Raw genomic sequence first — 24212 nt, 5'->3', positions numbered from 1 at the left:
CAACTCTGCTTGAAAGTCTTATCTACTTCAGACATCCAACACCTCAAACACTGCCTGCTTATCATACAGACCTGGCTGTCAAGCAACTTCTAGAATCGCAGCACAACCAAAACTGATTTCCTATAATTTGCAAAGAACAACCAACCAGACACATCACAAATCTCACTTATTAATATGAACCTTGATGGTTTCCCACCACTACTTTCACTGAATGCCAATTCAAATGACGCATCCTAGACACCAAACGGACTTCCAATAAACACATTACAAAGAAGCAAAGACAGTTTGGTAATAGCTCCCTCTTCTAAAGAAAGTGGAACAGTTTCTTCTGGAAAGCAACTTCAGACCTGCTGTTCATTGTGTCTTGTTCCCTGGCCTCTCACACTCCACAATGGCTCCCTTCAATGGCAATCTACACACCACACTACATCTCATCTAGGATCTGATGAAGTATGATCACATCACACCGACTCTGATGGAATCCCTTGATGGCCACCACTATTTTCAATAACAGCTGCATCATTTACAAAGCCATAGGGACTTGCATTCTGGTTATCTTGCAAGCAAGCTTGCCAACTCAGGTAGTTCTCAAAACACCCACAGTCAGGACACCATAATGCTGCAGACCAGGAAATGTAAAAAATGAAACACATTGCAGTAGGTACTTTAAATCTATATACTCAGAAATGCTGCTCCAATTTAGGAAAGAATTGATGACACACCTCTTGAAAGAACAATATTGGCAATGCATTAACATTCCACAGACCAGCTACCTTAACTAGCACACATTGACTGTATGCTTTTCTTTCACCACGTGCAGCACGCTGCTGCCTTTGGCTAGGCCACATCCACACTTACTTACATAGGCACATACTTACACCTGTACATATAAGTTGGAATGACAGAATAGGGTTTTAAGTTATTTTAAAGATGCTAAGTGAGGGGTAAGCTTTAGAGTTTGTGGGGTCCATCAGAAATAATGTGTTTGTGGGCCTTGTAATTTTGTATTACTCTGTGTGGAGATTTGTAGCAAATACCATTTCTATGCTGAAACAGTTGCGGGTGATCGTTTTGGGGAAGATATGGTCATATCTTTTAGAGCCGCATACCAACCGAGCTGCAGCATTGATTGGTGCTCTTAGTTGGACTAGATGTATTTCGGATATGCCAATTTAAAGGGCTTTGCCATAGTCAGGTTTAGGCATGACAAGTGATTGTTCAATAGTCTTGATATCATCAGTTAGAAAACAGAATTTGATTTTGTGGAGAAGTCTGATTTGATGCTATGCAATATTTTCTAAGGTATGGGTGTGTGCATGAAGATTTAGGATCTTATCCAGTTTAAAGCCCATGGATGGGCCTGATTCACACAGGTAAATTATACTGTTGTGTAACTTTACTACTTTTAACTATTCATACAAAATAAAAATTAAAACAGTAGTAAAGCCAGCACCGCGCATGGCCAGCCATCAGCAACATTCTCTAACAGAAAATAATGGAGGGAAGTAATTAAAATAAACCAGATACTAAAAAATGGTACATTAAGTTAAATTAGCTTATTTTAGATGGTTAAAAATATAAATAAAGTAAAAAAAAATGTAAAATGGGACATATTTATTATTTTATTAAAAAGTGTTTTAATAGCATATTTGAAAATAATGCATCAATATATTTTAATTAAAAAAACAATGAATTTCAATGTTTTGTATACAATACTAATAATAATTATTGACACAATAAAATATACTTTTTAGGCAGTAATTTATTTTTAACTTAAACACTTCACAAAAATAATTGTAATTTTGTTTAAAGAATTTCCATTTATTAACATTTTAATTTAAAATACATTCATAATATGGTTGTTGTTATAATTTGTTCTACATTTAATGTAAACATATCAAATGAATTTACATTAATATTTAATACAAAATATTATTAATATTTGTTTACGAGTTAAAGAAACCTTTGAGCTTGCCTAATAGCTTACAACACAGAACTATCTATCTCACCCAGGGAGTCTCCCTATAATAATGTATAGGGACAATTTCAAAAATTGTATTTCTCTCAAAAATAAATATTACACATATGTTGTATCAAGCATTAAAGTAAATTCAATCCAAATGTTTATTTTAAATGTACAACAAAATAAAAATGACTGCAGTAGTATTAAGTCAATTTAAAAAGAAATAATTACAGTAAATGAACATAGTTTTTTAATTAAATAATGAATTAATTTATCAATATTACTTTTAAATTAAAAAGTAAATTCACACACTTTAAAGAAAGAAATATGATGCATTAATAATGATCAAATGGGATTTTCTGAATTATTTTAAATTATTGTTACATTATTTATAAAAGTCAAAATAGGGTATTAAAATACTTTATAATGAAATAATAAATATGCAAAATGTTCATAGATTTTATAACATTAAATTATATTCATTTGCATTTTTACTTTATTTTTTAATAATTTAATATAATTCAGCATCATCCTCTAAGGGATTTCATTTTAATTTCTCACCTCCATTATTTCTAATTGAGGGTGTTGCAGTACCACTGGTTGGTCATGTGTGGTGCTGGACTTACAAGAGTTGTTTTTTAGTAATAACTTATACCTTATTTAATGCCTCTCACAAACTTAGAGAAACCAAGATGACTGAATATCCATGATTGACTGTCTGCAGCTGACCATTCCAGAAACACAGGTGAGATGACTCTGACCTATGGCCCTATGTAAATTCCTGTCAGAACACCTACCCAGAAACAAAACAGATCAAAGTTAACCAGAAAGCTGGAACACAACCATACATTCTCTTGCATTTCCAGTGGTCTCTGAATCAGTATTGTTGTGGAACCGTCACTGCTTTAGTGCTATGAATGACTTCCAGGGCCCGACCTATACTGTGAAATGCAATCTGATCCTGATGGTGTTAATCACATAGCATGCTAGTCACAGAGTTCTGAAGGTAGCCTGGTGCTGACTGCAGCAGAAGAACAGACCCCCCTGCTATAAAAATGAAGCATTGCTAATAGAAAGACTTCATCAAATTTCTTTTAGAGGGAATCAAGAAATGAATAAGTCAACATGAATAGAGACTATTTCACTCTTCTGTCGGATGGTTTAAGGAACAAACAGTAAGCCCAATACATTCACTATGTTATGGTGGAATAGGATCACATCAATTACACTCACATTGAGACTGATAATGGAATATCCCAAGGATAAAACACCAAAGTAACACTAAGTTCGGAGCACAGAAAGATGTGCACATTTATGTTTTCATTTTTTCTGTATGTCCATCAAGATGGCCCACTCTGTTATCAAGTCTTGCTGACCCAGACCTTTTCTGAACTCTTCACTCTGATCTCCTAACCTCCAGACTCAAAAGTTACATCTTAATCTATTCCAAGCTTTGCATGATGAACTACCACAGGAGTTCCCTTCTCAAACATAAAACCGACTAACTCACATTAAACTCCTTCCCTTCCAACCTATCAACCGGGCAGCCGACATACATCTTGGTTGCCCAGAAGGGCCTATAGAAGACTTCCTACTGAAGTCTCTAACTCTCAGAATAGTACGCACTTGTGCATGGGTACAGCGGAACGCCACAAATGGACATCGCAGAGTGGAGCTCTAATGAGACCCTGATGCTGGACATAGTACTGCGTCATCAGAAATCAACAGGTGCTATACTATTTTAGTATCTCATTCACTAGAAAGCAAGAAGGCGTAGGTGAATTCTTTAGGTGGCTGTCCTTGTGGTGGGTATTGGGTGTAGATGAAGTCTGTATGAAGAACGTAGGACCTCTAAGGATGGAATGGGTCTTTGAAATGGCTCCTCTGGTAAATCTGCATCAAGGGAATCGTGAAACTTGTGCCATGCTTGGAGCGACTACAATCCAGAAAAAGGATCTTGGATAAACAGCACCTCAGCTAATCCATGCTGCTTTGGCCCAGATTTCTTTTGAGTGGGTACTAGAAGTAAAACGGGTCAGAACAGGAGTACTTCACTTATTCCCTGCACAGGTGTGCTCTGAGGGGGGCGCCCATTTACAGAAATACACTGCATACCACTGTATAATGGGCAGACACAGGTCAGCCAGGAAAATCTTGAAAGTTGGAAAAAATAAAATTAAAATCAAACTAAAAGGGTCAGCTGTTCTGCCAGTAGTTTATACAGGTGATGCTTCAATAATAACCTTGCCTACATCAGATAAGCTCAACATGACCCTGCAAGCAATAACTGAGACCGCTACTTCTCAAAGTGGACTCTGTAGTAACAGAACTTGGTCTCCTGTGAGAGGATCAATGCAGGCTTACAAAAAGAGTACATAATAAGGGGACCACTTGACTCAAAGCCCAAAATGCCGAGGTGCAGAAACAGGACACAGATCTGTTGGAGGGATAAAGGTTTCTCAATGGCAGGGCAGAGGATGCCAAGGGATTCTCCAAGCAGTCAGAGAAAACAGATAGCACCAATGCAATTCTCTTTGTGGTGCAGCGCATAGGGTGCTGGCCAGTCAACCACCACCAGGAACTCTTTCAAGACCATTAGGCACCAAAATTCAAAACTTTGGGGCTGTTTACGATGGCGGGTGGACCACCATAGCTGTGTTTGGGACCGCCCGCCAGACATGCGATCCCACCACAGGCGCATCCTGGGCTTTTAACATTGCGGGCGGTGATGCTGGCTGCAGCACGGTCGGCAATGTTAAAAGTGCTTGCACCGCATTTCCCTTTACCGCGTGGCAGGCAACACGCGGTGTCTGCCACCTGGTACATGGAACTGCAGGGTGTACCAAGGGTACCCCCCAGTCCAGTGACACCCCCCCTAAACAAGGGGGGCCCGCAACGGGCCTCCAATCCCCGCCAGCCTTTCCCTGGTGGCATTGCCGCCATGGAAAGGCCTCTTCAAACCCACATTCTAATGTGGCAGATGGTGCCTGCTAGGCACTGCCACCATATTAGTGGCCCTGCTCCACCTGCCAGGCAATCGGTGAGATTGCCTATGGCGGTGAAGCAGCGGACAGACTTTTCATCCGCTGTGGTACGCACTGCCATCCTAATTTGGCGGTGGGTAAATCACTATGTCATGGTGGAAGCCTCGCCACCCCTGGTCCTTTGGTGGCGGTCCTTCTGCCATAATGATCCCCTTTCATGAGAAAGACACAATACTTTGGGCAGGCAGAAGTTCAGGGCACTACAATAAAGGTGGCAAGGAAATGTTTTTGACAGACTATACTTCACTTGTTTAACACAAACAAGCCTCCTTTAAAGTCATGAAGAAAATTTGAGAGATCTGAACCATGCCCTGCTATTTCCTGTGAAATTTAAAATTACGTTGAACCAAAGACCCCATTTTTTCACTGAATCACAGGAGGCTTCGGACTGGACGGACTAATCCACCATGAAAGCAGTTCTTTCTTCTTGATATGTTGTAACCCTTAAACCTCTTCAGCACACTATTGGTACAGCCCTGCCAAGTACCACGCATCAGGTGTTGTACTAACGCATTTTAATGCTGGTGTCCACATCACTGCACTAAAATGCACTATTCATGCAATATAGTGCTCATGACCCCTGCATGAGGTGCGCTCTAGGAGCCCTGCTGCACAGTATTGAGTGATCATGGAGGTGTGCGCTGTGCTAACAGCTGCGTCACTGACTATTCACACTGCAGTACCTAATAAAGGAACTCTGGTGACACGCGGGTGAATCAATTATTCAAGCTGAGCGTCTCTGTGCCATAAATAATTCCGGGCCGGTAGCCAGTACCCCAAGTGGATCCGGGGGACGGTGCTTTGCCTATTAATGTTTTCCGCCAAGGCCTGCTGTTACCACGCGGGATCCGATTGACCAGAGTCAGACACTGACAGACAGCAGCTGTCTTTAACATGCCGTCCCCGCTGTAGTTAGAGTGGTACATTAAAGCCCATGGGCTGCACTCGCGACAGCCGGCATTGAGAAGATGATGGGTCGCTCTGAAGTGTGGCATGGAGTTTCGCTTTGCAGGCAGGATGTTTTCATGAAAGTAATCCTGCAGCTCCCAGCACCGGCAGACAGACGCTGATGGCGGGAGGGTCCGGCCCAGTGGAATCTGAAGTCAAAACAGATTTCACCTGCACCTTGCACATGTGTTGTGAGGGCCAAGGGTCTGTGTCTCACCACAGGCAGCAAGGTTTTAAAGTCTACAGCTGAGCAGCCAGAGAAGATCGTGCTCATTTTGTTATTCTCAAACTGGACATGACCATAATATGCAGGAACTGCTAAGAGTAAAAACGGAAGATCAAATAGGTCACTCAGCGGGTCCCATGGATGAAGCTGCTGAGGGGCACAAGGTATGTGTGTGGTGTTTGGGTATCCCAAGCATTATTGTGGCTTATGCAGGAACGCACCCAAGAGACAATCAAACACTTCCATTTTAGATGAGGAGGTCCCGTTTTTCAAGCTAAAATTAATCTAGCTGTATTTTTTCCCACCGCTTAACAATTCATCAATTCGAATGTAGACTACATTCAGATTACTAACCAAGTCCATCGTGCCTCGTTACAGCCTGCAGCAACAGGGATGTCGGAGACAGACATGTCATTCTCAGTTTATTTTGTAAATTGAGACGCAAAACAATGTCCAGGGAAGGTAAAAAAAAAAATCAAGCTAAAATGAATCTAGCTTTATCTCCCCACCCCCACTCAACAATTCATCAGTTCAAATGTAGGCTATATTTAAAATACTTACCAGGTCCATTTTGCCTTGTTACAGTCTGCAGCATATGGGGAATCGGACACAGGCATGTTTTCTCTTAATTTATTTTGTAGATTGAGATGAAAAAAATGTCCAGGGTTACTTATTTCTTCAGTTGCACCTCCCCATCGGGAAGTGTCCCTCAATGCGCACTGCCCCGATGGGGAGGTGCAACTAAAGTGATTTTGCTACGCACGGGTTTAGGGGACGATACCTCTACACACGCCCACAAAACGTTGTCATATCAACTAACACAGATAAAACAGTTCACCACGGAGTGCGCGATTCAATAATCCTGTGATATTCCAGGGTTACTTATTTCACACAGAATGAATTGTGTTTATGTCATAATTGAAATAAATGATGTTCCCCAATTTTCAGCACCAGCTAGGTGCAGGGGGCAAAATGTTAGCATCCCATGAAATATGCTGCTTGGATGCCCTGGACTAAAGACAGTCTTAAATATCTAGAGAAATATGAAACTACAAAGGTCACAATGCATAAATGGGCTTAAGCTTTGACTCCTTGATCAGCCAATACACCCTAAGGGGCCGATTCTAATGTCATTCGGAAAGGCTCCGAACGTCATTTGTTTCTGATTCGGAAGCCTTGTTTGTGACTGACTCGGAAACATTTCCGAATGACCAATTATGATGTCCAGAAACCACTCGAACTGTCCAACTCGGTTTCAGATGGCATTCGGAGTAACCGAGTCAGTCGGAGCTGACTCATACAGGTCTACTGGATGCATTTTCTAACGAGCAATTAGGATTTTGGATTTGTACAACCTTTCCGAATCGGTTGTTCTGATATGGATCGGCTGTCGGAATCTGGCTTTGGGGGCCCGTAGCAGGCTCCCCTTCAACCGGGGCCCTCCGAATCGGCCCATGGGGTACCATGGGATGCCCACCACAAGTTGCAAGGTTTTCCCCAACCACCTCTTTTTTCAACAGCAGCTTGTCTTCTCGTTCGGAGCACAGGCTCCCATTGAGTCAATGGGAGTCCGACCGAACGGTGTTCAGACACACCGCAATTGGTTGGTTGGACTCCTTAAACCCGATTCGTTCAGAAAGCATTCCGAAACCGATTTGGTAGGACTGCTTTCCAGAGACATCGTAATCCACCCCTAAATCTCATTGCAGAGCAACAACAAGGAAAAAATATTCTAAAACTATTATGTTAGTTTTCATTTTTAGGTAACTACATACCAATCAATCAATCAATCAATATTCTTTACCCGGGTATAAAAATATCCATAAAGGAGCATGACATAGACAGTCGAGATTCCATGATAAATTCAAATTGATATACACATTATTACAAACGATAAAATATACCCAATTGCTACGAAAGGCAATAGAAAATACAAAATATTAAACAGATTAAAAACGGGACAATATGTGCAGACCCGAGCAGATCGAGCAGCATAAAATTTCACCATTAAGCACTTATGAACAAAGCTCTAAAACTGTTGGTAGAAAAAGAAAAAAAAAAGCATTTGTCGTACGCTTAGCTAAGAAGAGAAACTGCGGGTCTAGACTATGTAGTGTCCTTAAATACTTCTGTGCCCCGATGGAACCAAGGGGCTAATCCTCTCCTATGGTATTCCTTAGTTTTACCGCTAGTCTTAAAAAATGTACAGTACTAAACAGTATAAAAGGATCGGGGGAGAGTTTCAAAAAGAGGAGTGCCACATTTGCCTGGTTAATTTAGGAGCGTCTTAAAATGGTTTTTAAAAACAAAGACCTAGGGCGAACATAAAAAGGACAAAATAGGACAAAATGAAGAGTGTCTTGCGGAGATCTCAGATCGCAGCTGCAACGCCCCTTTATATTAATATCTGTTACAAACCCAGCCGGGACAGATAAAATATGGTGCAGAAGATTTAGCCTGAATCTAGCCATTAAAAATCTGTTGTGCCTATTATATATGTTAGAAAGATAAAATTCCATTCCCGGGAGTGATTTTGTTAACAGGTGGGCTCTTGCTGTGACTTTCCGCCCTTCTCTGTCCTCTCTTTCCCGGGCTATGCACCGCGAGAATTCAGACTCTATGACACCCTTGTCTCTGGGGGATAGTGTAGAAGGTTCATCGAAGAAGTTAGCTTAACCCAAACGGCACAGGGTGTCCCTTACATATTTAAGCCAGGGTATCCGGTGACCATTATCCCCCGCAATGCAGTCCTCAAGTATGTGTTTGCTTAGACTTGCCTCTGGATTCGTCCATATTTTTATCCAACAAATGATAGGTTTAAGACTAACTACATACAAAATAGGCACACGTATCAATTTAAAAATTATAAATTCTTCAAGTTAAAGAAATTGATGGGAAATACATTATTTTATGTTTCCATTAGGAAACATAAATTGGTTAATGCAATCACTGCAGAGATTTTCTGTGCAACCAGACAGACACAAAATTCAGGCTTGACAGGCAAATAGGTGAGTTGTGACTTCTGTATTACAGGGCTACGACATCACAGCCTGCAACTGAAATCACTATGAACATGCACATTGTTTAATAATTCTAGTACACCCAGTTCTCTGGTGAATACATTAGTGCTAGAGTAAGATAGGGATTTTGTTTAGTGACAGTTTCACATGAATCATGCACATTCACAAAACTGTGTTTTATGAGAATTAGATGCGAGTTACAGCTTTTTACTAGGATACTGCACCTTCCATTTCTTGTCGTTTGCAGCAGTTTTAAGATCTTCTCAGAGTTTCTTGTTGCTCAAATGGGTGCAATTTGTGATATTTGTATATTCCCCTCGTCTTCAATGTTTGATGTTGCTTGTAAGAAAGTGTCACTCATAGTCATTGAATAAAACTCATTAATACACTGAAATTATGAAAATGTCACACATAAGCAACCTGAAACTTTGGCAGCTATGTAATAGAGCATGCACTCTATGCCATTGTATTAACCCACATGTTTGACAAACAAATGATCTGTTTTGTAACCTATCTAACTGTCAGCTTTCAGAGAAAAACAGAATAAATGCATCCAAATTAATATGCTTAATTAATTGGAAGAATCAGCCGAGGCAGAAGAAACCGCTCCGCTTTGTTGGAACGCTTTATGTCACAAAAAGAATTCCAAAATGGCCACCGATTTCAAATCAACCACACCGGCAGCTTCCTCATCACAAATTCTTGTGATAAGGAAGGAGTGAGAGAAGAACCAAAGAGTGCACGCAATCCCTCGGACGCTGCACTGAACTGACATATTCCCGTTTCCCTTGCACAGATGCACAGGTCTCTCTGAAGAAGACTCTGTTTACAGTGGTTATCGTGAATAAACTTTTTGGGGGGATTTTCATGATTTGCGTCTCAGAAAGGAGTACCTATCTTGCTGTACCTGCTTTACAGGTTCATCCTCCAGAAAAGCTCCAGAGTTCAAATTTCCAGGGTTTGACCGGGAGCTGATCCAAAGCGAAGCTGGCGAACCCTCACCGAGCCTGGTAAAAGGTTTGACCGGCTCCACCCGCGAGAGTCAAGCCTCCCACCTTCAAACGTAAGCTGGCCTGGATCCCTGGTTCATCCCGCTGGAAAGCTATGGAGGTCTGAAATTCATAGTTTGACCAGGGGCTCATCGAAAGGGAAGCCGGCGAACCCTTGCCGAATCCGGATAGTGAGGAACATCGAGGGACCCCAGCAGAAAAAGCTCCAGAACAGTTTCTAGTCAGAGGATAAAAACTTTGACGGGGCCTAATGCAAGGGCTCAACCAAGGTTGACATGAAACTTTAACTTCGTCTCGGTCTAGAGTGACCAGATGTCTAAATAGACACTATAGGTTGCTTTGCTAAGTAGAGCTAATTCTTTAAAAATAATTATCTTCCTACCTTGGACTTTTTTTGTTTTGGTGTCATTTTTAAGATAAAAATATTTCCTATTTTTACAAATTGATATTGGATTTTTTTGTGTTCTCTGTCTTAATTATTTACTGAATTGGTGTTTTTAAATGCATTATATATCTGTCTCTGAAATTAAGCCTGCCTGCTCGCAGCCAAACCACTAAGGGTTGACCATGGGGATAATTTTCTGAGGCCTATTCTGAGCCCTAGACTGTGTTGGTAGCCTTATTGCCAGTGGTACAAAGAAATGTACCACTTCTTATAACCCACTTTCCAACAATGGCAAAGACCCTGTTATGCCTGGAGTTTATTTAAGGTTGCCTCGGAGTTAGTATGGTACCTGTTCTTTAGGTATAGTTTACCTGAAAATATAAAATGTGGAACATTTTAATAATCCCGTGTGGGAAGAGACTTCTAGACCCAAACTAAGAGCTAGGGCAGGACAAGTTGAGTGAGACATTTTTTGAGCAATGATTCCATCATAGGGATGATTTTAAATTACATAAAGGTTGGACAGATGTCTAGAATAGTGGATACATTGTCTACTAGTACAGAAGGAGCTTTATTGGTTGTAGATACTAAAATGGTAGCCATAAGATCCAGGGTTTTGCAAAATTGTTTTGCGTTATATATTCTTCAATGCAGGATGTTAAACATTCTGCAGTGCTGCACCCACATTCCTAATAATAGTAAGGATCTGAAGAAATATATTAAGAATATTACTGACTTGAAGATGGATCTAAAGGAGTTAGAAGCTACAGGTGCTTGCGAAGCAGTTGGAAATGCATGTAATTCAATAGGCAAATAGTTTGGAAACTTGGGAAGTGGAATAGCGGGGTCTATTGAAAACTCTTGTGATAATTGCTCTTTGTGCAATATCTTTAGTGGTGTACTTTAAGGTGCACAGGTGTGTGAAGGCCAGAAAGGAAGTGAAAAGAAATAGAGCAGGTGTAGAATTGGAGAAGAGTTGTTAGACCTGGCACCATTGGTGTTGGTCTCCCCTGCATTTTTTGCCTTTGCCTCCTGTGTTTTTGCTGTGTGTCGGGCTCCATTTTGCTGGTCTAGATGCTTTGGGCACTTTGCCACTGCTGTTCAGTGCCAAAGTGCAAGTTCTCCCTTTGTACATTGCTGTTATGGATTGGTGTTTCCATGATTGGCTGATTTGATTTACTAGTCAGGCCCTAGTACAGTGCACTGTGTGTGCCTAGGGCCTGTAAATCGAGTGATGCTAGTGGGCTGCAGGACTGATTGTACCACCCACATAAGCATCCTATAAATGTAACTCAGGCCTGCCATTGCAGAGCCTGTGTACAGTCTGGTACTGCCATGTCGACTTGGCAAGTGTACCTACTTGCCAGGCCCTACCCTTCCCTTTTCTTACACGTTAGTCACTCCTAAGGTAGACTGAAGTTGCCCCTGTGGGCAGGGGCATTTTATGCAAAAGGTATGACATGCTCTGGTGTGTGTGGTATGTCCTGATAGTGAAATACTGGCAATTTTGTTTTTCACTATTGCAAGTCTCAGGGACACAAAGAATTCACCACCATCTTCCCCTGAACTTCCTTACTGGGAGTTCTGACCTACAAAGAGGCATCTGCTGTTGTTTAGGACCTCTATAGACTATTTTCCGCTGGGAGCTGGAAAAATCAATGCAACACCAAGGAGCGTGACGCATGCGGACCTATTTCCGATCCATTGCCGAAGAAACTGTTGCAGCACCTGCCGGGGCTTGAGAAATCACCCCACGCACCATCGAGCGCAATGAACTCCGAAGTGCGAGATCATCACACTGATTCCGACGCAAGACCTGCTGTGCGGCTACAAGTCCCGGACGGTCGCATCACAGCGCCAAGTCTGTCGTATCATTGGGGGTTGCAGTAAGAAACCGAAGCATCACCTCCCCACGCAGTAGGAAACCAACATATCCCCACCTCTCCAGTAAGGAACCAATGCATCACCTCCCCTGCGCAGCAGTAAACAACCAACACATCACCTTCCCCGCAGCAAGGAACCAAAGCATCATCATCCCTAAGTGTAAAGAACTGACACATCACCTTCCCTGCGGCCCGTCTTGTTTGTTTGCGTGACGCATCCAAGGTAATTTGCGTGAAAAGTGTTGTATCTGCAATTTGCTTTGAACTGAACTATTTCTACCAATTGAAAGTCACATCTTTTTACTGTATTGTGATTTTTTGGTGTTTCGGTTCTTGTTTAGTTTAGATAAACATTAATTGTTTTTCTAAACGGGTGTGGTGTTCATTTGTAGTGTTTTCACTGTATCACTGTATGTGTTCACAACAGCTTTACACACTGCCTCTGAGATAAGCCTGTCTGTTTGTGTCAAGCTACCAAGGGGGGGAGCAGGGGTTATTTTAGGACCCTGACTAGAAGAAAGGGTCCCTATTTGCACACAGGTACCTCTGCCAACTAGAGACTCCCATGTCTAACAAGAGTAAATACTATAATGACATAAAATGCCTGTAGGAGTCTAGAAGAATAATGACGAAAAATGACGAAGACTGCAAGGTTTTAACCCGTTCATCCGATAAAGACTTATATCTTGATTGCGATGGCTTGATTAACCATTAGAAGGTGGATTGGAGCAGTATAATTTAAGCTCCACCCTCAAATATCACAGACACGCAGATTATATGTGCACTTATCACAATATACATTGTGTACATAATTTCATTGATGAGAAGTGAAGTACTTAAATGTATCACTTAATCGCTTTTTACTGTGGAACACTAGAGATTTGTAAACGTGTGCACATAAAGTTTATTTAAACAATGAAAACATGTAGTTTGCATTTAGATTACAGTTACGTTTCAAGTTATACTGTATTTACTTGAAAGTGCATTGCACGTTTAATCATGACTTATTTGCCCTAGTTACCTTTGCATTGCTGCATTTATTTTGTAATTTTACGTGCACATAAACAACTATTTAGGGGCCGATTCCGATCCTGGAAAAATGTTCCCCGTACGAATCGTATCCGGATTTTTTACCGTACGAATCGTACAAGTAGCGTACAAACTGCCAAGTACGATTCGCATGGGAAAAAGTCCATACGAATCGCATTGGGAAAATTTCCCCACACGTCCTCGGGTCGGAAAATGTGTCCGACACATCCCCGGACGATTTACCGTACGAATCAGAAACATGAAGTCCGACCGCACAAGTACGATCACTCCCGTCCCTTCGATTTTACAACTGGATGGAGAAAACACCGTACGGACCAAACTCCTATAGCAACCATGGAGACATGTGCCCACATACGCGCTGAACACCCCACCACAGACCCCGTATGTACGCACAGAACACCCCCCCATCCCCCGCATGTACGCGCAAAATGCCCCCCAGCCGCGGATGTACGCGCCGAACCCCCACCAGTGTATGTATGGAGCGTACCCCCACCCGTGAATGCATGGAGCGTACCAACTCCCCACCCGTGTATGTATGGACCGTACCCCCACCCGTGTATGTACGGACCGTACCCCCACCCGTGTATGCATGGAGCGTACCAACTCCCCACCCGTGTATGTACGGACCGTACCCACACCCCACCAGTGTATGTATGGAGCGTACCCCCACCCGTGTATGTACGGACCGTACCCCCACCCGTGTATGCATGGAGCGTACCAACTCCCCACCCGTGTATGTATGGAGCGTACCCCCACCTGTGTATGTACGGACCGTACCCACACCCCACCAGTGTATGTACGGACCGTACCCCCACCCGTGTATGTACAGTGCGAAACACCACCACCGATGGACGGTGCGGACCAACACCCTGCCCGTGTTCGTACGCACCCTAGCCCAGACCCACACACCAGCACCCTCACACAACATCGCGCATGTACGAGTCGTAGTAAGCCATAGCAAAGGACAGCACTGTACAACAACATGGCCCATGTACGCACCGTACAGACGCAAAAAACACTCGTACTGAACCAGGACAAACCAAAAAAACACAAGGAGAGTCAATTCGATGCACACAACACCACTAAACATATCCAACAAGCCCAAATACATCCTATACACTGACCTGCAACTGACAAACAGCTAAACAGAGGCCCAAACCACTACCACTCCTTATAACACACCCACCCAAAGTTCAAACACAGCCACACCCACAAATGGACCAATAAAAAGGCCCAGCACACACAAACCATGATCCTTTGCAACAGATCCCCTACTGCCAGACCACAGAGACAACGCACTGCACCATACAACATACATCAATACACCTTACACTTGCACTCCTTCACACAACCACCATCACAAACACACCCTCATCACATTCACACACACACACCTGCACAACCACACTCACACACCCACAACCATCCACACCCACACCCCCACAACCATCCACACCCACACCATGCCCACTAACAAGAATCCAAAGTTCACAAAGGAGGAGCTGGAGGTCCTTGTCGACGAAATCGTCAGAGTCGAGCCACAGCTCTTTGGAACATTGGTCAGACGGACCAGCATATCCGAAAAATCTGCCATGTGGGAGAGGATTGTCAATTCTGTGAATGATGTTGGGTCCACCAGAAGGACCAGGCATGAGTGCCAAGCCAGGTGGTACGATCTGCGGAGGAAGGTCCGCCGCAAAATGACGGACAACCACAACCAGGCCAACATCACTGGAGGAGGTCCGGCCTGCAGACCGGTACACTACCATCCCTGGGAGGAGAAGGTGATGGCCATGCTGCCGCCGGTGGGAGTAGACGGAGTAGAAGGAGTCCGAGAGCCTGGTGAGTACACAAACAACTCACCTCACATGGGGGGAACGCCATATACAACCCAAATACCAATCATGCATGCAACCCCCCTAAAGCCTGCACCGTACACAACCACACTCCAAAAACACACACATGCCACTAGCGCCTCCATGCCCCATGCCCCAAGCAAGGCCATGCCAAGTCACAGGCCACACAAAACACCAACACAAGACAGGATGTCCCCGATGCCGGGAGGGTGGGCCTCAAAACTAACACAGAGCAACTCTGAAGCACTCAACAATGCCCTCAGCCCATATGGCTTAGGGCACAGCCATACAAACAGTGTGTCCCCACACAGTACTGTTTTGCCTGCTAATGGTGGCCGCGTTGCAGGACGACATGGGTATGAAGGCACAATTTGCACATAACAGCAGCTAATGAAGACGCATCACTCTGACAGAGTGTCAGCACACACCGCCACAGCAGCAGCGCAGACTCAGACACTCCGCCCAATGGGTGCCCGCAGAGAAGAAACAAACCCACATGAACAAGCCAATGGCCTTTGAAAGACCTGCAAACTGTGTGTGCCCAGGAAGCTGGGCTGAGGTGACAGAGGGTGACACACAGAGGGAGGGAGAGGGGCAGAGAGAGGGACAGAGACAGAGGTGGACACAGGGAGACAGACAGAGGGAGGGAGGAGGCTGGCAGAGGGAGGGAGAAAGGGAGACAGAGGGAGACGGACAGTGGAAGGAGGCTGACAGAGGGAGGGAGAAAGGGAGACGGACAGAGGGAGGAGGCTGACAGAGGGAGGGAGAAAGGGAGACAGAGGGAGACGGACAGTGGGAGGAGGCTGACAGAGGGAGGGAGAAAGGGACACGGACAGAGGGAGGAGGCTGACAGAGGGAGGGAGAAAGGGAGACGGACAGAGGGAGGAGGCTGACAGAGGGAGGGAGAAAGGGAGACAGACAGTGGGAGGGAGAAAGGGAGATGGACAGAGGGACGAGGCTGACAGAGGGAGGGAGAAAGGGAGATGGACAGTGGGAGGAGGCTGACAGAGGGAGGGAGAAAGGGAGACAGAGGGAGACGGACAGTGGGAGGATGCTGACAGAGGGAGGGAGAAAGTGAGACGGACAGAGGGAGGAGGCTGACAGAGGGAGCGAGAAAGGGAGACAGAGGGACACGGACAGTGGGAGGAGGCTGACAGAGGGAGGGAGAAAGGGAGACGGACAGAGGGAGGAGGCTGACAGAGGGAGGGAGAAAGGGAGACGGACAGAGGGAGGAGGCTGACAGAGGGAGGGAGAAAGGGAGACGGACAGTGGGAGGAGGCTGACAGAGGGAGGGAGAAAGGGAGATGGACAGAGGGAGGAGGCTGACAGAGGGAGGGAGAAAGGGAGACGGACAGTGGGAGGAGGCTGACAGAGGGAGGGAGAAAGGGAGACATAGGGAGACGGACAGTGGGAGGAGGCTGACAGAGGGAGGGAGAAAGGAAGACGGACAGAGGGAGGAGGCTGACAGAGGGAGGGAGAAAGGGAGACGGACAGAGGGAGGAGGCTGACAGAGGGAGGGAGAAAGGGAGATGGACAGAGGGAGGAGGCTGAGAAGAAGGGAGAAAGGGAGACGGACAGAGGGAGGAGGCTGACAGAGGGAGGGAGAAAGGGAGACGGACAGTGGGAGGAGGCTGACAGAGGGAGGGAGAAAGGGAGACAGAGGGAGACCAAATCACCCTTGGGTGGTGTGGCCATGTCCGCTCGTCAGCAGGTGGACTGTGTGCATGTAGACAAGGTCTGGCAGTGCGTGAACCCCCCCTTCAACCTTTGATAAACACTGGGCCATGTGTCAATCTGTGCACGAGTACATCCGTGCTGCAGGCACAAACAGAACCTTACAGCCAGTATACCCACCCACTGTGTTTGTCAGAACCCTGTCACAAATTGTTAATTTACCTACCTGCATTCTCAAATAGCATGGAAAAAACACTATTTGGCCACGTACTGTGCAACACGTAAGGCGGCTCTGCATGGCTTGCTACGCCCGCTCACTACACTGCTGACTGCGTTCCCAAAAGATGCATCAACTAAGATTGTGTGACACATAGGTAAAGTGTCGAAAGCTGTGGCCAAGGGACATACCCATGCACAAGTGCACTGTGAGAGGAAGGCTAGCCAAATCCAACCACCCAGAGGAACTGTGCCTAATCAAAAATGAATGAACATGGATGTCGCATGTAACACAATTAACACTGTCTCTCTCACACACAGGTCAATGTCGTCGATCTCCCCCCAACACTGGGGGGGGGGAAGACTCACAGGACCAGGCTCTGCGTGAAGAGGACCCCACCGGTAGCGACGACTCTCACCACTCCGTTGATGACCCAGACCAACCTGGCCCCTCTGGTGTCCAACCACTTGCAGCACCTGCGTCAGGTACAACTGTGCCAACCACCACCCCCATTCCTGCCACATCCCAGGAGACACCCAGGAGCCCTGCCCGCACACAACAACACAGCCAGTCTGTCCACGAGGGACAAGGTGCTCCGGGCACCCAGGAGGAGGCAGGTGACACCGCAAATGCCATCCCTCAGGGGTCCCGGAGACCCGATGTGCCCACAACGGCAGGCCAGGCGCAAGTGGGCAGGGGTGGTGGGAGTGGAGGACGGTGGAGGCGCGAACCTGACCAGTTGGCTCAGGAAACGGTAATGTCACACGTCCACAACATCCTGGACACATACCGGCGTGACTCCAGAGGCATCGACCAGGTAGTGGAGACCCTCAATGAGATCAAGAACATGCAGGTCGAGCATCATGCCAGTCATCTACAACACCATGGATGGATGGAGGCAAGACTGGCTGAGCTCCTGGCGGTGCACAGGGACGTGAGCCAATCACTCCGTCAGATCGCCCAAAGCCTGGCAAACCCTCCCTGTGCCACCAGGCGTAGACCAGCACCAGAAACAGGGAGGGAGGAGGAGGAGGATTCATCTGACGGAGCGTCCCTAGCATCGTCAAGGCCTGCTTCTGAGGGTCCCCGCAGGAAGGTGGGTCGTCCACGCAAAAGACCGTGAGAGTCAGCGGAACTTCACCATCTCCCAGGTCACCTGGCCTGGCACCTGGCCCTCTGGTCCAACAGCAGCACAGCAGCAAATGACATTCTCTGCCACATGGCCTTGCTGGTCACTGTCTGACCAATGTTGACAAAGACTGTGGCACAGACTCTGATGACTTTCAATGGCAAGGATACCAACTCCCCCTGTGAACTTTGGATTCTACACTCCCGCCAAGCACCTCTTGTCACCCTCCCAAACACGTACCCCAGCACTAATAAAATTCATCACAATCACAAGATGATGCCGTCATTTTGCATTACTCCACTACATGTGTGTGTTGTAAAGTCAAACCATGCCTGATTTCAGAAGTAACTCAAAACATTCATACACTGGGGTCTGAGTCTGGCACAGGACACACATGGGTCACAATGTACCATCCAATACAGACATGGAGCACCATACTCACCCGTGATGGGCCCAACCAGCTGAGGGGGTGCCCGCCCAACTGTGCCTACAGACCAATGTAGAAGAGCAACAGTCATGAGCAGAGGTCAGTGATCATGTGGAGTGTCCTGGGGTGCTACTCCCAGGTATGTGTAGACACGTGGCAGAACCATGTCCTGCATGCTTGAGTCAGGTGGATGTGGAGAATGGTGGGCCGGCCAACGTTGGATGCATGGAGATGGCACAATGGGGTGTTGGATCACAGTGCCACAAGGTTGTGTTGTGGTTGTGGGCTGCATCCTGAGTGTGTGCGTGGATTGAGAAGGTCATCCTGCAGCTGGCAGTGATTCATTCCCCCATCTCTGTTGGACGTTGATGTGGCCTGGTCGCCAGATGTAGAAGCAGAGCTGTGCAGATGCACCCTGGATGTGGACAAGTATCATGGGAGTTGTAACGCACACGTCCGTAGAGTGCAGGGTAGGATTAGACACGGATGTCGTAGTTGACCTGGGGGATGGTCTCTCTTGCCTTGAGGTGGATGGAACTGGGGATCTTGTGCATAATCTAGAGTGTGCAGCAGCATGAGGCACAGATGCTGCTGATCTGCATAGCACATGTCAGCAAGCAATCCATGATGAACACCAGCTCGTTTGCGTGGACACTGGGTGGCCTTGCTGCAGGGCCTGCAGCAGCATGCGCCATGTCAAGAAAACAATGCCACAAGTAGCACACAAAGACAAGGATCTCAGGAAGGAACCATGCAAACGGTGTATGGCAAGGAAGGACTGTCTGGTTCAACATGGCACACACATACAATGGATGCACATGCAGCACAGTGGCTGTCGTGGAGACTTACATGCCACAATACCTACACAGCCATGGACATCATGCACAATACAGATTCTAATCCCTGACAAACAGCTTGCATCTTGCTACTCTACACATAGACTCATATGCACCATCTCTGAGAACTATGCCAGACATGCCGCATGCACAGTGGCAACAGACCACCATTGACAGAGTTGAGGCACCTTGGAGGCAGAGGGACACCTTTATTAGTCATGTGTGTCAGAATGCTAATGCAACTCTGTCAACACATACACAGGTCATGTGGATGAACACGTGGGACCAACACTGGCACCCCCCTGTCCACCACAGATGCTGGAAATCCATAGAACTGGCACACAAGTGACAGGTTCCAGCTAAACACCCCCTGCTGCTCACGGAGAGGCTGCTATACACCATTGAGCCTCTAATGGGGAATTCACACACCATGTCAACCCGGTGCAACCCGTATGTTTCCGAGGGCAGTGTTACACACATTGATGGCTTCATCACAATCCACAATCCCATTACAGATGACTGTCACCAAGTCTGACCATCAATTCAGGTGAATTCAGCTCCATGTCATGTGCCCAATGGTGATTCTACATGTATGTAAAGTATCCAAACATGAACAGGAGCAGTGCACACACATTCCAAACAAATACCACACCCAAAAAGCCGTGCTGCATCCCTTACCCTAAGGAGATTTTCAAACTTGTCCGTGCATGTAACGCTGATTCAGCACATGTTGCTGTGTTCATGAGGAATAGCAGGAGCACAACAATGCCACCAGCAGACAGCAAGCGCAAGTACCTGTGGATGAGAGACACACCAGAAGTCAGCCAAAAGAAACACATCCGCATGCATGTGCATGTACTCGACACGTATAAAGTTGTCAACATGCTAGGTGACAATGATGTCTCTGGAAAAACATTCTTCCATTGCACCATCACTCAAGTGACACATCCAAACACACCTCTGACTCACTTGGCAGACATGCAGATGGACACACACATTGCAACACATGCCACACACGGCCCAATGCGTGCACACTCAGACACTGGAACTCACCACTAAGCAAAGAAGTTGCGTATGAGCCGACTCCGGATGTCCTCTACCGCCTCCTCCTCCTCCACATCGCTTGCCTCGTGACCAAGCCCTTCATCCTCCACGGGTGGATGGTCCTGCTCATCTGGATCCAGGATGAGTGGCACAGCTTTCTCCACTGCCATGTTGTGCAGCATGCAGCACACGAGGAAGATCTTGCAGACCTTCACCAGTGCATATGGGAGTGCGCCACCGGTCTTGTGGAGGCAACGGAATCGGCTCTTCAGGAGGCCAAACGTCCTCTCCATCACTCTCCTGGTCCGCCCATGGGCGTTGTTGTAGCGGTGATCGGCAGCCGTGCTGGGGTTGCGGAGAAGCGTGATCAGCCATGGCATGTTGGGATAGCCAGCATCCCCTACATGGAAACATCATGGACAACAGTGGGTCAGGAGAAGCAGTAAGACAGGAAGATGACGTTAAATACAGGACTGCCAGAGTATACCCACCAACTATACATGCTCGTTCGTTGCGCAGCTGCAGCATCATTTCAGGCACCCTGCTACGCCTCATGATGTAGGCATCGTGTGCTGATCCTGGAAAACGAGCACAGACATGTGAAATCACCATGTTGGAAAGACACACCACAAGGGCATTAATGGAGTGGTAATGCTTGCGGTTCCTATACGCTACCTCCTGTGCCTGTGGTGGTACCAAAGCCACATGTGTTCCATCTATGGACCCAATGACATGGGGCATCCCTCCCAGGGCATAGAACTCATGCTTGACACCTGTCAACTGCTAAGGAGTTGGGAATTTTATGAACTCATCCAGGTGATCCAACATGGCCTCTAAAAAATCATGCAGAACACGGCTGAACATGGTTTGGGACATGCCACCGACATGGGCAATGGTATGTTGAAAGGTACCCGTGGCAAAGAAATGTAGGGCTGCCATCACCTTCATCTTGGGTGTCAGTGCAGTAGGATACCTGTGTAGCGGTTGGAGGTGTGGTGCCAGCCGTGTTGTCAAGTCCTCAATCAAACGTTGGGGGAAGCGGTAGTGGCGTATACAGTCATGTTCCCTCAGGTCAGCCAAGTCCGGTATTGGTCGAGGGAGAGGCGGCGCCCTGCAGTGAAATAGAAGGGACAATGAAGAGTGAGTACAGTACACCACCAATGTCAATGTACTGAGCACATGCTCAACAGGCAATACACATATGCTACATACAGAGTCAGGTCTGTGCAATATGCCCTGGACACGTATGCCAGGCAGGTGACACTCCGACCAAGAGCCAGCTACAAACGTTGATTCTCAACCTCAATATGCCATGCCATGAAACTAGCTGTGGGCCAGTGGAAGTGAGCAGGCAGACGCATTACAGGAGTTACAGACATCCAAATATGTGCAGAAGAAGGATGTTTATTGTACAGACAGGTTGCGGAACACTAAAGGCAAAGGTCACATGTCATAGAAAAAGGACAGACCACACACCTTGCCATGAAGGATTACATGTCAAGACTGATCACACATACATTGAGAGTATGCAGATATGTCCTTGTTTTGAAACTCCGTGTTGATGCATACATACACACCTTACGTAGGATTACACATGTGTGCTGGTGTGCGTAACAGTGTGCCATGCCCATCTACACACAGACACATGTTGGTTGCAGCAACTGCAGATGCATTTGACCAAACACCTACAGCAAACCTATGGGAACACATGACACACACATGACATAGTTACAGCGTGCAACGCGGGCATTCACTTGTCAGGGGTAATATTCCGTGTACCTGGCATCAGGGGACATTTGCGGGTGTCGGTGACTGTGCCATGCCAGTGATGCATGGCTCACCAAGTCTGTACTACATGCACACATGTCAAAGGAGTGAAGGGGATGTGTGGCACATAGGGCACCATCACACATGACATGTGTACACAGCTCAGCATACTTTAATTAGCTTCACACCTCAGGAGTATAGTGCCACATCACAGCCTGACCCACCTGTGCCCGACACATGTAGTACTGCACAGACAATGCCTTGATGTCCAGCCTTGGCCAAGTATGACAGCTCAATTCCTTTCTGTGTGCCGCCTGTCACCACTGTCAGGTGTGAAACGCACCGTACATATGCTCTGAGGGCGTGTGTAGGGTCCCTATCACTATGGGAGTGCTGGCGTATGCGTACACCACAGTGATACTGTTAGAAGGCGACCCCCAGGGGGACAGGGAGGTTACCTGAACACCCTGAGACCTGCCCTCGGGGTAACGTAGCCGGGCACTGGTGGGAGACTCCTCAGGGGAAGAGTCCCGTATCTAGGATCGCACACACGGCACCACACGACAAAGAGACACCACACGGTAGGTTCTTGGGAACAAATCTTTTATCTACTAAGCTTCGTCGGATCTTTATGATCACCAAGGTGGATATGTACAAATAGTGCCCGGGCTCTGAGAGTCTCGGTAGGGAAAGGGGGTAGCGGGACAGTCTTTGGGGATCCGGATCAATGCAGGGGCGTACCCAACGCACAGCTCACAATCCACGAGCCGGGGGATACGCTGCGGTCCAGCCGGACCGGGGGAGTCTTTAGGAGCCGCGAGTCACTCAGCAGGGCTCAAGCACAAGTTCGGAGGTCTTACGATCTTCAGGGGAGCCGCGAGTCACTCAGCAGGGCTCAAGCACAAGTTCGGAGGTCTTACGATTTTCAGGGGAGCCGCGAGTCACTCAGCAGGGCTCAAGCACAAGTTTGGAGGTCTTACGATCTTCAGGGGAGCCGCAAGTCACTCAGCAGGGCTCAGAGGTTCCAAGGTTGCAAGGGAGCCGCGACCATATCAGCAGGGCTCTCGTCATTCCAGAGTCGAATCTCCAGATAGTCCCCGAGCACCCCTTGTTATAGGTCAGCTCCTCTTTGATGTCCGGGGTCCGTGTAGGCAGGGGTCTTAGCACCTGGGGGCCGCTCGTTGGAGTTTCCTGCCATGTTGTCCTTTGATCCTTTCAGGGCCGGGTCGGGAGGAGTCCCAGACACCCAGCAGGCGTGGAGCCAGCCCTCAGGGAGGCCGGAGGGCCGATCGAAACCCATTTCCCGAGGGGAGGCCAGAGGTGCGATGGAAACTGCTCCTCCCTCTCTCACTCCATGGGAGTGAGATGTTCCCCAGCTGGGGCGGCACCTCTAGGCCTGGGTTGTGCTGGGGCCGGGTGGCCATCGTAGGTGTATGAAGTGGGCACACGGGCCCTGTAGTGCTGGGAAGATGGAGGGCACGGACAGGGAAGTCCGGGTCGGGTGTGTGTGGGTCCTGGTGGGCAGGACCGGCTAGGCCGTGTACTGAGGGACTGAAGGAGGTGTACGGGTCAGGGGGTGTGGCTAGGGGTCAGGGATGGCCATGCCACAAGGCCAGGTCTAACAGATACGGACTGTACACGCGTGTGTTGGGTCCCTATCACTATGGGAGTGCTGGCGTATGCGTACGCCACAGTGATATGGACCGTACACGCGTGTGTAGGGTCCCTATCAC

Source organism: Triturus cristatus, chromosome 4_1 (assembly GCF_964204655.1).
Source record: "Triturus cristatus chromosome 4_1, aTriCri1.1, whole genome shotgun sequence".
NCBI lineage: Eukaryota > Metazoa > Chordata > Amphibia > Caudata > Salamandridae > Triturus > Triturus cristatus.
This window is presented reverse-complemented; position numbering follows the sequence as displayed.